The 12,239-nt window shown below is 45.2% G+C and overlaps 1 protein-coding gene and 1 pseudogene across 1 annotated transcript in view; both read left to right on the forward strand.

Annotated features, from left to right (window-relative positions):
- CTNND2 (catenin delta 2) overlaps nt 1-12,239 on the forward strand; it is an 840,020-nt gene that overhangs the window by 595,199 nt on the left and 232,582 nt on the right. The gene's annotated exons all lie outside the window — the stretch shown is intronic.
- Nucleotides 8,228-8,601, forward strand: LOC115873774 (annotated as a pseudogene).

Here is a 12,239-nt window from a genome sequence, read left to right on the forward strand (position 1 = left end):
AAAGGAAAGAAATGACCCTGCATAGAGTTTAAATTATTGATTAGCTATTGCTTGGCAAACTGTTCCAACAATAATCCAGCATTGAAATTGAGGTGTTTACATGCATTTACATTCAGCACATAAACAGGCAGGCTTGCAAAATCAGCTGCCTGTTTGCACGACCCTGTCTGCACACAGCAGAATCTCTCACCATTGCTGGTTAGGCCTTTCGGTAAATCATCCTCTTCTGTGCAATAATTGCTATGAGATGATGATCAGAATTTTATTTAAATCCAGGGGAAGCTATTCTATGCTAGCCATTACTTGAAATGCTCCTAAGCAAATAAACTTTGATTGGAAATGCTGCAAGTCTTTGGGGCTTGACTAATGTAATTTTTGTCTCCCCCTAAATATGCAGATAATCAGCTTAAATGTTGCCAATGCCCAACTAAAGATCTCAGGGCACTTTAAAATCATCATGAAACCATTTTTATTAAACCATAAAACTTAATAAATACATTTTATTTCTTCGGAAGTTAGCGTCTTTCTATGGATACATAGTCCTTCATCTTAGCTTCACGTAGCCACAACGTCTTTGCTTGGAATGAAGCAGGCAGGTCTCCCCTTAACTGTTTTAGTTATTAGCATGGCACCTGGGGTGTTTGGTTGCTCTGCAGTCTTGGTCTCCAATCCAGAGAGACTCCACAGCTAACAGAAAGAAATTCTGCCTGGTCCTGTGAGGGCTTCACGGCGATGGCTGTGTTTGTGCCCAATGTTCAGACTTCTGTGTCCATCCACAGGGCAGGGTGATGCTGTATCAGTTCACTCCACGGCGGGTGTGATCTGCGTGATTCAGCTTGGCTGGGTCAGGATTCTCCCATGGTATAAGTTAAGGTAGTGTGGTCAACTCCATGATGGGGTCTTCTGTGAATCAGCCAAGCGGTTGGGGGGAGGATCTTATGTATGTACTTGTTTATTTATTTATTTTTAGATGGTACCAAGTTATTTCCGCCGCACGGTGACCATGTACAGTAGAGTGAAACACAGCCCCACCCTCACGATTGTTCGTATGTGTGAGCCCATCAATGCAGCCACTGTGTCCGTCCATCTTGTCGAAGGCCTCTCTTTTCCACGTCCTGCTGCATTAGCAAGCAAGAGGATCTTCTCCAGGGACGGGTCTCTCTTGACGACATGTTCAAAATACGCCAGAAGAAGTCTCCCCACCCTGAAGAGCATTCCGGCTCTTCTTCTTCCAGACAGATCTGTTTGAACATGTGTCAGTCCCTGGTACTTTCTGTCTTCTTCACCAGCGCCCTCACTCAAATGCATAATTTAAATGTGGCGAAGGTAGTCCTCCTTAATCTGCTCCCAGCCTTGATGCAGTTGAGGGAACTTTAATGAAGAGTGTGGCCTCCCCTTAGCAGAAGTTGACAGTGTGTGGAAGCTAGTTCACTTCCTCTGCTTGATTTGGATTCTGCTTCTAGTTTATCAACTCACTGTTAGAGCATCTACTGTTATATCACGTTACATTCATTCGCTGATCTTAAATTCAGTCAGCTTGGCTTCCTCCAGCCTGTGGTCTTCCTGCTTCCTGGTGTTCAGCACCTGCAGCTAAGGGAACCAGGAGAAACCTCCAGCTTACATTTGATCCACGGACTGAATCAGACCGGACTGTCCCACTTCTACAATCGTGTGAGCCATTTCTTGATATAAATATCTTTCTGTACAAGCTGCACTGGTTGGACTCTCTAGCGAACCCAGTCTAACACAGAGGGTTTGCTTTATTTTCATTGGCTCGCTACATTCCCTGGGGTCCCTGGGTGAGGAAGCACTCAACTACCAGCCAACAGGTTGGCATTATGAACCCATTTGGTGACATCATGGAAGTCAGGGCTTGAAATCGGTTTCTGAAACGTCATCACCAAGGAAACCCTATGGAGCGGTTGTGCTCTGCATCCCTGATGTGTTCGGTTGGATCCTCTGGAGAAACAAAACCAGTCACGCTTGGATGGATTGTGTGTAGAAAGAGATGGATATCAATGAATGGCTCAGGCAATTGAAGAAATCAATAAACCCAGTCCAGTTCCAGTCAGGCTCCTCTTGACTCAGAGTAGCTGATGAACAGGAAGTAGGATGATGAAGCAGAGACTGGGCAGGACACAGGCTGGTGGGTGCAGAATAATACGAATCTGAAGTCAGCCAAATGAATCCACCATCAGTAGTCTGCTGATGGCTCCTGGGGTTGGCACATAAGGTCCAGCTTTGGCAGAAGCCAAAGGGCCAAGCACAATTCAACTCTTTGTGGTCTCTCTTATATAAGAAGTTTAAGACACCAAGGGATTACCATCATGCTGTGACTCAATTGATAGGGTAGGTGCCACCTTCATTCTAACCCAGCAGTGTCTAGTTGATAGACCCCATAACCATCACACCTGGCATCACCAAGGGTCAGAATGGATTATTGTTAGGTGCCATTAAATTGGTTCTGACTCATAGCAACCCCATGTACAACAGAATGCAACACCAGTCTGTCCTGCACTCGCCTGACAATTGATCTTATGTTTGAGCCCATTGTTGCAGCCAGTATGTCAATACATCTATCCATCCATCCATCTGTCCATCCTAGATTGGCACAATTGACTAAGACAGTAATGAACAAAGGCTACTTTACATCATGCCCTTTTTCGACAATTAGTCTTCGTGATGACATGCCCAAAGTTAGCTCGTAAGGGAAACCCATTTGAACATTAAAACAAAACAAAACACCACACTAAACCCCTCCTTTTCTGTTGTGTCAATTCTAACTCCTAGAACAGTATAGGATGGAGGAGAATCAAAATCGTCCCATGGAGTTTTCGGGGTTATTAATCTTTACCAAGACAGACTGCTACATCATTCTCCCACCAAGTGGTTATTCACTCCCTGCCATCAAACCAATTCTGACCTCTGGTGACCCTATAGAACAGGGTGGAACTGACCCTGTGAATCCCGGAGTATAACTCCTTATGGGAGTAGAAAGCCTCATTTGGGGTTCCAAATGCTGATTTCATTTACCAGCAAGCTCTTATTAACATTGGGTCAGTTATGTAAGTACCCCATCCTCAAAAGACCTGAATCCGTCCCTCTTTCTCAGCTGTTAGGAAACGCATTTGTCGTTCATGGAAGTAAGACAGTGCAGATCCACAGAGAAGCAAGAGGGCTCAATAGCACTTGAAAGAAATAGGACCCCATTGCATTTGAAAGAAATAGGACCCCATTGCATTTGAAAGAAATAGGACCCCATTGCATTTGAAAGAAATAGGACCCCATTGGCCTGATTTGTAAATGCATCTTTTGAAAGCAACAACTTCCAAGGGATAAGAATTGGCAAAGATGGTAACGCAAGACTTTGCCTTCTTTTAAGTTTTTAGCCAAAGTAATAAACGTATATGACTTAAAAATAGTAAACTCGTGCTCAAATGAAAACAGCGGTCCCCTGCCTCGTCCCTCCTCCTCACAGTTCCCTCTGAGGCATTCTGCAGTTAAGTTCTGCTTTGCTCTTTAATTTTCCTGTGGTGCTTTCATGCCTTTATGTGGGGTACTTGTTTTATTCTATCTAAATCAATGATCGGAGGCTTTTCACAGTGTTTTACTCAAGGCTCTTAGAGAAATATAACCAGAGAGACTAGCGCACGCGCACGTGTGTGTGTGTGTGTGTGTGTGTGTGTGTGTGTGTGTGTAGAAAGCGAGAAGACTGATTCTGAAGAAATGACTTATGCAACTATGGGGTTTGCTGAGTCTAAAATCAGGGGACAGGCTCTAGATTCCTATTTGTTTTGTTTCCCAAAGAGTGAAGGCATTCTGGAAAAGGGCTCATATAACCGTAGAGCACTCCCGTTTGGCCCTTTACCCATCCATCTAACCCACTGGCATGGAGTTGAATTGCACTCAGAGGACCCTGTGGTATAGTGGGTTACATGTTGACCTGCTAACCACAAGGTCAGCAGTTCAACCACCAGCTGCCCCAAGGGAGAACGATGAGCCGGTCCACTTCTATAAAGATCTATGGGTTGTGACATTCGAAGGGCAGCACTCCACTGTTCTATGAGTTTGCTATGAGATTTGGTTGTTATGACATTCACATTATTGGTGAAGGCCCAACCACATGATCTGCCTTACTTGAGGCCAAAATATATGATCAAAAGTTACTTTTAATCATGTGTGACTCCCTCCTAAGGGCTCTAGTGCCACAGTAGTTAACCCACCAGTTGCTGAGTGAAAGGCTGACAGTTTGAATCCACCAGACGCTCTGTGGGAGAAGACCGACCATTTGCTCCCTTAAGCAGCACACAGCCTTGCATCCGCTATGGGTCGCTTCTACTCTGTCCGGTTTTAACTGTTTCATAACAGAGTCTAGACTAGTGTCAGACCAAAAACCTAGGCAACACAGCCTACCTAGATTGACACATAAAATTAAGTGTTACACACACACTGGCATCCTGTTAGGATGCCAGTTCAAACTCACCACGGTGGAGTCGATTATAACTTGTAGTGGATCTCTATAGGGTTTCTGAGACTTTAAATCCACAATCAGTGTTTGGGTAAGCCTGCTGCACATTACTCTTTTGAGTGCTGCCAAGCAAGGATGTCACTTTGAGGACTAAAGTGCACTTGACCCAAGCCACGGCGTTTTCCACTGCCCCATATGCGTGGGGAAGTTGAACATTGAAAATGAAGACCGAAGAAGCATGGGTGCGTTTGAGTCGTGGCGCTGGGGAAGCATGTGGAAAGTCATGAGGATGACACATGACAGCTGGACAGTGTTTCACTCTATTGTGTGTCAGATCTCTATGAGTCAGAACCGACCGTGGCACCGAACCAGAATAATCTGTAAACTGAGTAATTGACCGAGAAGCCGGACTATGTGAAGAAGGACTCTTTTTGCTATCCTTTTATCCCTGGTGCTTTGAGATTCTGTGGTGATGTTTCTAGGTGTGTGCTTTTCATTTTTGAAATGTGTTGGCACTAGATACTGTCTGTTTAAAGAGCAATGACCTTCTGTGGTGCCAGGATATTGTCCTTGATCACTTGAAATATTGTTTCCACATCTCCCTTGTCTGTACCCTCTCTTTCTGGGGCTACGATGATCAGTCCAACATTGATCCTGTTGAATTGCTCCTCTCTTGCCTTTCTTGTAATCACTGGAAACCCTTAGGCAGACTTCTGAGGGATTTCACCAATAGCCAGTGGTTGCTCCTAACTTACCTAGGAATAGTTTGTTTGTTTGTTTGTTTGTTTGTTTGGCAGAGGGTCTTGAGAAACCATCATTTTCTTTTAAGTTTAAGGATTCCATGTTGTGCGTTGTTTTGTTTTGTTTTTATATGGCATCGAGTCACATTTTATTAATGTCAAATATCCTTTAGTCTCTTGCACATTATTATTTCGAACTCAGAAAACAAAACAGAAACTAAACGCACGTCCATGGAGTGGCAGAACTAACCACTGTGGGGTTCTGAGACGGTAACTGCTTCCGGAAGTCGAACGCCTCATCTTTCCCCCGAGGAACAGCTGATGGTTTTGAACTCTGGTGCTTGAAGCTGGTGCTCACCAACTCACCAGGGTTACTACTTAGAACTAGGGCTTGTTTTCTTTTCTCTTTCTTGTGAATTATCTCTGTTTTATTCCCCCTCTAGTGTCATTCCCTTCCCACCCTCACCCCCACCCCGATATTTGTCCTCATGATGGCCTTTCTCAATTCTTTTGAGAGTCAAATTTAAATGTGTGACAATCCCCAGTTTTCTACTCATTTTTAAGACTGAAGATATGTAGGGTTTGATGGAGCCCAATACCTATGAGTGAGATTGTTATCTGTGAAGCTTTTCTCCAACATGAGCCAGGGGCAGTGGGTCATTGTAAGGGGAGTCCCCCAAACATCTCACTGAGGAGGACTTTTCTCTGAGGTTCCCATATCCAAGTTAGCTCCATAGCTCTCCCCTAATGGAATCCATTTCTATGGGAAAGATGCTTCTGAAAAGCATGTTTTGTTTAGTTGCTTGGCATTTGTGGACAGTGAGAGAGAAAGTAACTGTCCCATTCAACCAATGACCCATTTTTAGCCCCACATCTCATTTCTGCATCCCACACACATGCCTCTCTTGAGTCTGGCACATCTCTGGGTTTCCGGTGGGACAGTCAGCCAAGCCCTTGGCATGGAGTTACTTCTGGGAAGGTCCTGGACTGCTTGTTTCCCGTCAGCTTCACCAAAGATTGCCTTCTACGGACTCCTCACCTTGTAGAATGAGTTCTTCCTCCGCTTCACTATTATACCTTGTCTCTAATAAATCACTCTGTGTCTGTGAGAGTTCTGAGTAGTTGGATAAATACAGAAGTGTAAATACTAATAGGAATTATTTCTGTTGATGATAAAAGTTAGGTCTATTAGTCAAATGAGCTTGGTAATCCAAGAGATGGCTGGGGTAGCAGTAACTATCCACCCTTTGTGGAAAGTTTTATAGGAGCAGAGAGGAGGTGTTCACCTGTGAACATCTGCAGCCTCTTTCTTCTCTTTTACACTATTTGCTATGACCAATGTGGTAGTTACATAATCTTTTGTCAACTTTCGAAGGGATGGAGTTTAGCCTGTCAATCAGGCCATAGCCAAAGAGGCCTCTGTGTGGGCATGGCATTCTCCAGAGGATTCTGGGACACACTCTCTGCTTCGTCTTCTTGTGACAAGACACATGGTGCTATGGTAGAGCCCTGGAGCTGGAGGAGCCACGTGGAGACCCCTGCCAGCACTGAGAGGCTTTCACCACCACCCTGGATCCACAAGATTTTCCACCCACTGGCCTGTGGTCTTTCTTCCTGTGTTCGTCGTCATTTCATGTGCTGTGTGAGTCTGAAGAAGAATGTATAGACTGGCAACGGACATATGGGCTAATATCAGGTTTATGGACTTGACCTGGACTGGGCTGAGATGTTTTCTTAATGTACAATTGCTCTTTGATATAAAGTTCTTTCTTAAACATATTTGAGTGCCTCTGGATTTGGTTCTGTAGTCAACCCTGACTAACAACCATCCTGGGAAAAGGCTTATCTCCCCAAAGGAGAACACAAAGAGTTTATCAGGACAGTTTTCCTCTTATTTTTGTGGGAACTTAAGGGAGTCACCTGGAACTCCCAGCAGACAAGAGTTCATGCACTCAGAGCCTCTGGCATGGATCAGAGTCATTTATTATTTCAATTAAATCCAGAGTCACTTTGTTCAGAAGACTGAAAATTAAATCCCAATTTTATTGCTCATCCCAAAGAGCATGCAACCATCTTCTCTTCTATAGCATATCAAAGATTCTAGACTGAGATTGCACAGCATCATAAAAATAAAAAAGATTAAAGACATCCCCATCAAAAAAATACCAGCAACATAGAGATGCCTAGAACTTTTAATACAAGCCCCTCCAAATATCAAATGCTCAAGGAGAAATTAAAAATCTAATTTTAAGTCCACTTTCATGTTGAAGTCCAAAGATATTAAAGTTCAAAGGAATTACAGTCTGAAAATCAATATCTCTTGCCATTATGTGTAAAAGTTCAAAGTCTACAATTCTTACGTTTACTAAAATGTAGGAGCCATCCTTCCAGGTTTTTTTTCTGTTTTCTTTTTAATTTAATTCTACCCAGTCTCAGCCAGAAGGGTTCTCTGCTTCTGTGGGGTTCTGGATCCTTCAGAAGCTGCAGCACTGGTATTGAATTGGTGAAGGCATTTCGAAACCTCTGAGGAGTGATTCATTGTTTCTGTGCCAACCATCTCAACAGACCACGGCACTGGTCCCATGCCCATCAAATGTGGAAGCTGAGCCACCCCCAAGCCAGAAAAGCAGTTACTCTGGGCACAAATTCATACTGAGACTCTGAAAAGATCAAAGAAGCGATCACATTCTCCACTCACGACTGCTAGGAGCTTGGGTGGCACCAGTGGTTTGCCATTCTCTGCTAATGGAAAGGCAGATGGCTGGCACACACCCACTGTCTCTGCACTAGAATGTTTGGGGACTGCTGTAAAGATTGCAGCCATGAAGACCCTACAGAGAAATCCTGTTCCACTCTGGAACCTTTGAGAGTTCCTTCTGTGCTAAGCTGGGTTCTCTCGAGAATCAAAATCAGGGGAGGGTTGGAAAGAAGAAATAAAAGAAAGAAAGAAATTCATGTCAAGACAGCGTAGATGCTGCGCTTTTGCTTCAACAAGAAGTCCTAAGCTGCAAACCCAGAGATGCACATCTTTGTGAAGCCCCTGGCGGGCAAGACCATCACCGTCGAGACTGACCCTGAGGACACCGTCTCAAATGTCAAAGCGAAAGACCAGACAGCCAGCAGCTTCTGACTCTTGCTAGTCAACAGCTGGAGGATGGCTGAACTTGCTCGGAGTACCACATCCAGGAAGAGTCCACCCTGCACTTGGAGCTGCATCTGAGTGGTGGCTCCATTGGCTGTCCCTGCGCCAGTTGGCCCAGCAGTACACCTGACACAAGATGATCTGCTTGCTGCAAATGTTGCACTTGCCTCTCCCCACACTGTGTAGTTAATTGCCACAAGAAAAACAGGGGATACACCAACAACTTGCGTCCCAAGACAAAGGTCAAATAATGACCCCTCTCCCCTGCCTCCTGCTGGGCCCTCAATGAAGTCTCACTGTCATTGAAGTGAAGGAGCAGGTAATTCAAGTCCAGTTCTATGGTGGAGTGAAAGTTCTTGCTGTGGCTCTTCTGCCCATGTCTCTGTAACACCCACCAAATGAACATAGGAGATGTGCACCGCTAATAGAGGGGGATGGGTCCATTTCTGTTACCCGCTTGGCTGTGAAGATGAGCCATCTGTGAAGCAGGAACAGAGAGGAGACCCAGGACCACATTGCAGATGTGTCTGACATGCAGCGGCTGAGATCAGTGTTAGCAGAGACTGTGGTACAGAGACTATGGGACAGAGCAAGAGGAACGTTGTACAGAATATGGGAATGTGAGGCAGAGGGACAGGCAGATGACCAGAGAGAGACGTGGTTGCTGGCTAAGGAGAGGTATCTCTGTGGACCAATGACTGTACTTTATTGGTGACCTATCCTGAATTTTGATAACCTGTTAACTCCCCTGATAAACCCCTTAATCTTGAGTATCGTCTGTGAGCTCTGTGTGGCAATTGCAATGAATGATCAAACCCGGCAGAGATGTAGTGAGGCGGGGGGGACGGGGCAATGACTGATGTTAGGATAAATAAAGAAGGCTGGGGCGTGGCAGCTTGTCTGACCCCCTGCCTTGTGACAACCAGGAAATCCAAAGAGGTCAGATATGGCCCTCACGCCTTTTACGGCATCACCCACTTTACGCTCCATGGAGGTCAAATGCTGCATCTTTCACAACTTTTTAAAAAATTTTAATGTCCATGGGCAATGGTGTCTGCACTATGAAACGTGCCTGCAGTTATCTAAAAATTAAGCTTCAGAGCTGGCCAAAATGTAATGAAGGCTTGAGTTAGTTAATTGTGCCAGCCTGGCCGATAATCACATGTGGGGCTAATTGAAAGGCGGAGGGATAAATGGGTGGTGAGCCTCGCCTTTCTAGTTCTCAGGTCTCTTGTTTTGTGATGGTTGCACCGGGTGCAGCTGCCTTAGCAGTTCCCTGCTTCAGCTTGCAAGGTTGACTTCCTACAAGACATCTCCAAGAGAAACCGCATGGACCTATCCCGATGCAGCCCTGGGTGCTGGAACAGCTGTGTGGAGACCCCTGCTAGTGCTGAAATGCTTATTCATTCACTGACTCAGCTTTCCTCCTGCAGTCGGCGTCATTGCCTCTGTTTTGTGAAGTGGAGGACTTTGTGGACTGGTGTTGGGTTAATGGGTTAATGTTGGACTCGTGGGCTTGGGCAGCATTGGGTTGAGATGTTTTCGTGATGCACACTTTCTTTACATAAAACTCTCTCTTATACATGAGTCGCTGTGGATTTGTTTCTCCAAAGTACCCAGACTAATACAAGGCTCAAAGGAAAGTGTTGCCAGGGGCCTTTTGCGTGTGTGTGTGTGTGTGTGTGTGTGTGTGTTTGCCAAGATAGAGGTGTGTGTGTGTGTGTGTGTGTGTGTGTGTTTGCCAAGATAGAGATGTACCACGCATTTTGACTTGTTAGGTCTGACAATGCATAACTGATTTGTGGCTCTACTTTGCGACTCATGAGTTACAAGTTAATTAGAAACACTTTTCCCTAATTATATTTGAGAGTTTGCTCTATTTGCTCTACAATTATCACAAAAATTACATTAACTAGTGTTAACGAACACAACGTCGACATCCCCACTGAATCCGAGAGGAGAGAGGGGGATGAAAGAGTGACTCCATCCCTGCCCAACACCTGCGTTCCCTCCCAACAGATGGCATTTGTGATTCCCAGTGATAACATGCAAATACAGTGCCTTCCTGGTTGTCCCCTTGAGGGTGACACTCAGCCTGATGGGGGAGAAGCCGCACTTGAGTCTTGCACGGAGCAGCCGCCTTTCACGAAGCACCGTGTTCTTCCAGTGACTGCTGCCCAGAATGAGTGTGGGTGCGGTCGCCATCATTGCAGCTGTGTGCAAACACAGAGGGGCCCTTCCTCCAGCAACGTCTCTGTGAAATTAGTTCCTAACCTGCATCCCAGGGATAGGAGTGAAGTCTTCTTAGTGGTCCATCTGCCCTTGTTCCCAATCTCGATGGGAGCGAGAGTGCAGCAGAAGATATGACAATGAGGGTGCGCTCTGCGTTCAAGGAGTTGTCGACTGAGTACAGGTGAAGGTAGTGTCTTTGGGGTTGTCGTTGGCTTCACGTTGACCTCTACTGCCGGTGACTGCACTCACAGCAGACCAAAATACTGCCTCGCCCTGTGGAGTATCCACGTCTGGTTGTGATTCAGACCACTGAGATCCATAGGGTTTTCATTGGCCGAGTTTCATAAAGAGCTCTCTCAGCCTTCCTTCCCAGTCCATCTTAGTCTGGAAGCGCTGCTGAAAGCTGGTCATCCTGATAACGAATGGACGCTGGTGACCATCCATAGGGTACATTGTTCAGGAAGCAAACTCAGGCGTCTTTGAGTGGGTTCCAACCCACAGAAACCCTGTGCGCAACAGAAGCACTGCGTGGTCCTGAGCCGCCCTCGCATGGTTCTTACTGTCTGAGGACGTTATGGCAGCCACTGCCCGTCGTGGAAGACTTTCCTGTCTCACCTCCCTCTACTTTACACCAAGCGCGATGTCCTGCTTCAGGGACAGGCCTCTCCTGACATGTCCACGGAGCACTCTGGCTGTACTTCTTTTAAGACAAGCTAGTCCTTTTAGCATTCATGATACGTTCTTGCTTTCTTTTTAAAAATAATTGTTTTTCATTTTCTTTCTTTTTTATTGAATACTTTTGTTGGGGGCTCTTACATCTCTTATCACATACTGCATGCTACACACAATTCATATCACAATCCATACATTCATCCAGTGTGTCAAGCACATTTGCACATATGCTGCCATCATCGTTGTCAAAGCATCCTCTTCCCATTTGAACCCCTGATATCAGCTCCCCATTTCTTCACCCTCCCTCATGAACCCTTGATAAGTTATAAATTATTATTTTCATATCTTATGTCATCCTCCATTGCCCCTTGCACACTTTTCCTTTATTTGTGCCCCTGGGAGGAGATTATAGGTTGATCCTTGTGATCGATTCCTCCTTTCTCCCGCGACTCTCCCCTAACCCTCCTGGTATCTCTACTCTCATTTTTGGCCCTGAGGGGCTTATCTATCCTGGATTCCTGGTGTTGTGGGCTCTTATCTGTAGCAGTGTGCATATTTTGGTCTAATCCAATTTGTAAGGTAGAATGGAGGTCATGATAGTGGGGGGGAAGGAAGCACCAAAGAACTAGAGGAAAATTGTGCGTCTCATTACACAAGTCAAAACTCAAGAAATAGCAGCCTCAGTTTTCATCATATCCCTCTTTTCTCTCCAGCAAAAATGGCCTCTTTCAGTTCCTCTCATTCCCTTCTGCCACAAAACCTATTCACATGTGCAGTTTTTCTTTCAGTTCCAATAATCACCTCCCCACAATACCTTTCACCTAATTGTTTTGTCCTTTCTTTTTTTTTCAAATCTTTTTTTTTTCCAAATCAATTTATTGGGGCTCATACAATTCATCACAATACATAGAGCAATTGTGTAAAGCACATCTATACATTTGTTGCCCTCATTATTCCCAAAATTCGCTTTCCTCTTGGGTTCCCG

This window comes from Echinops telfairi, unplaced genomic scaffold, assembly GCF_000313985.2.
Source record: "Echinops telfairi isolate 266 unplaced genomic scaffold, ASM31398v2 ScPeMD7_7469;HRSCAF=8507_1, whole genome shotgun sequence".
NCBI classification, from domain to species: Eukaryota; Metazoa; Chordata; class Mammalia; order Afrosoricida; family Tenrecidae; genus Echinops; species Echinops telfairi.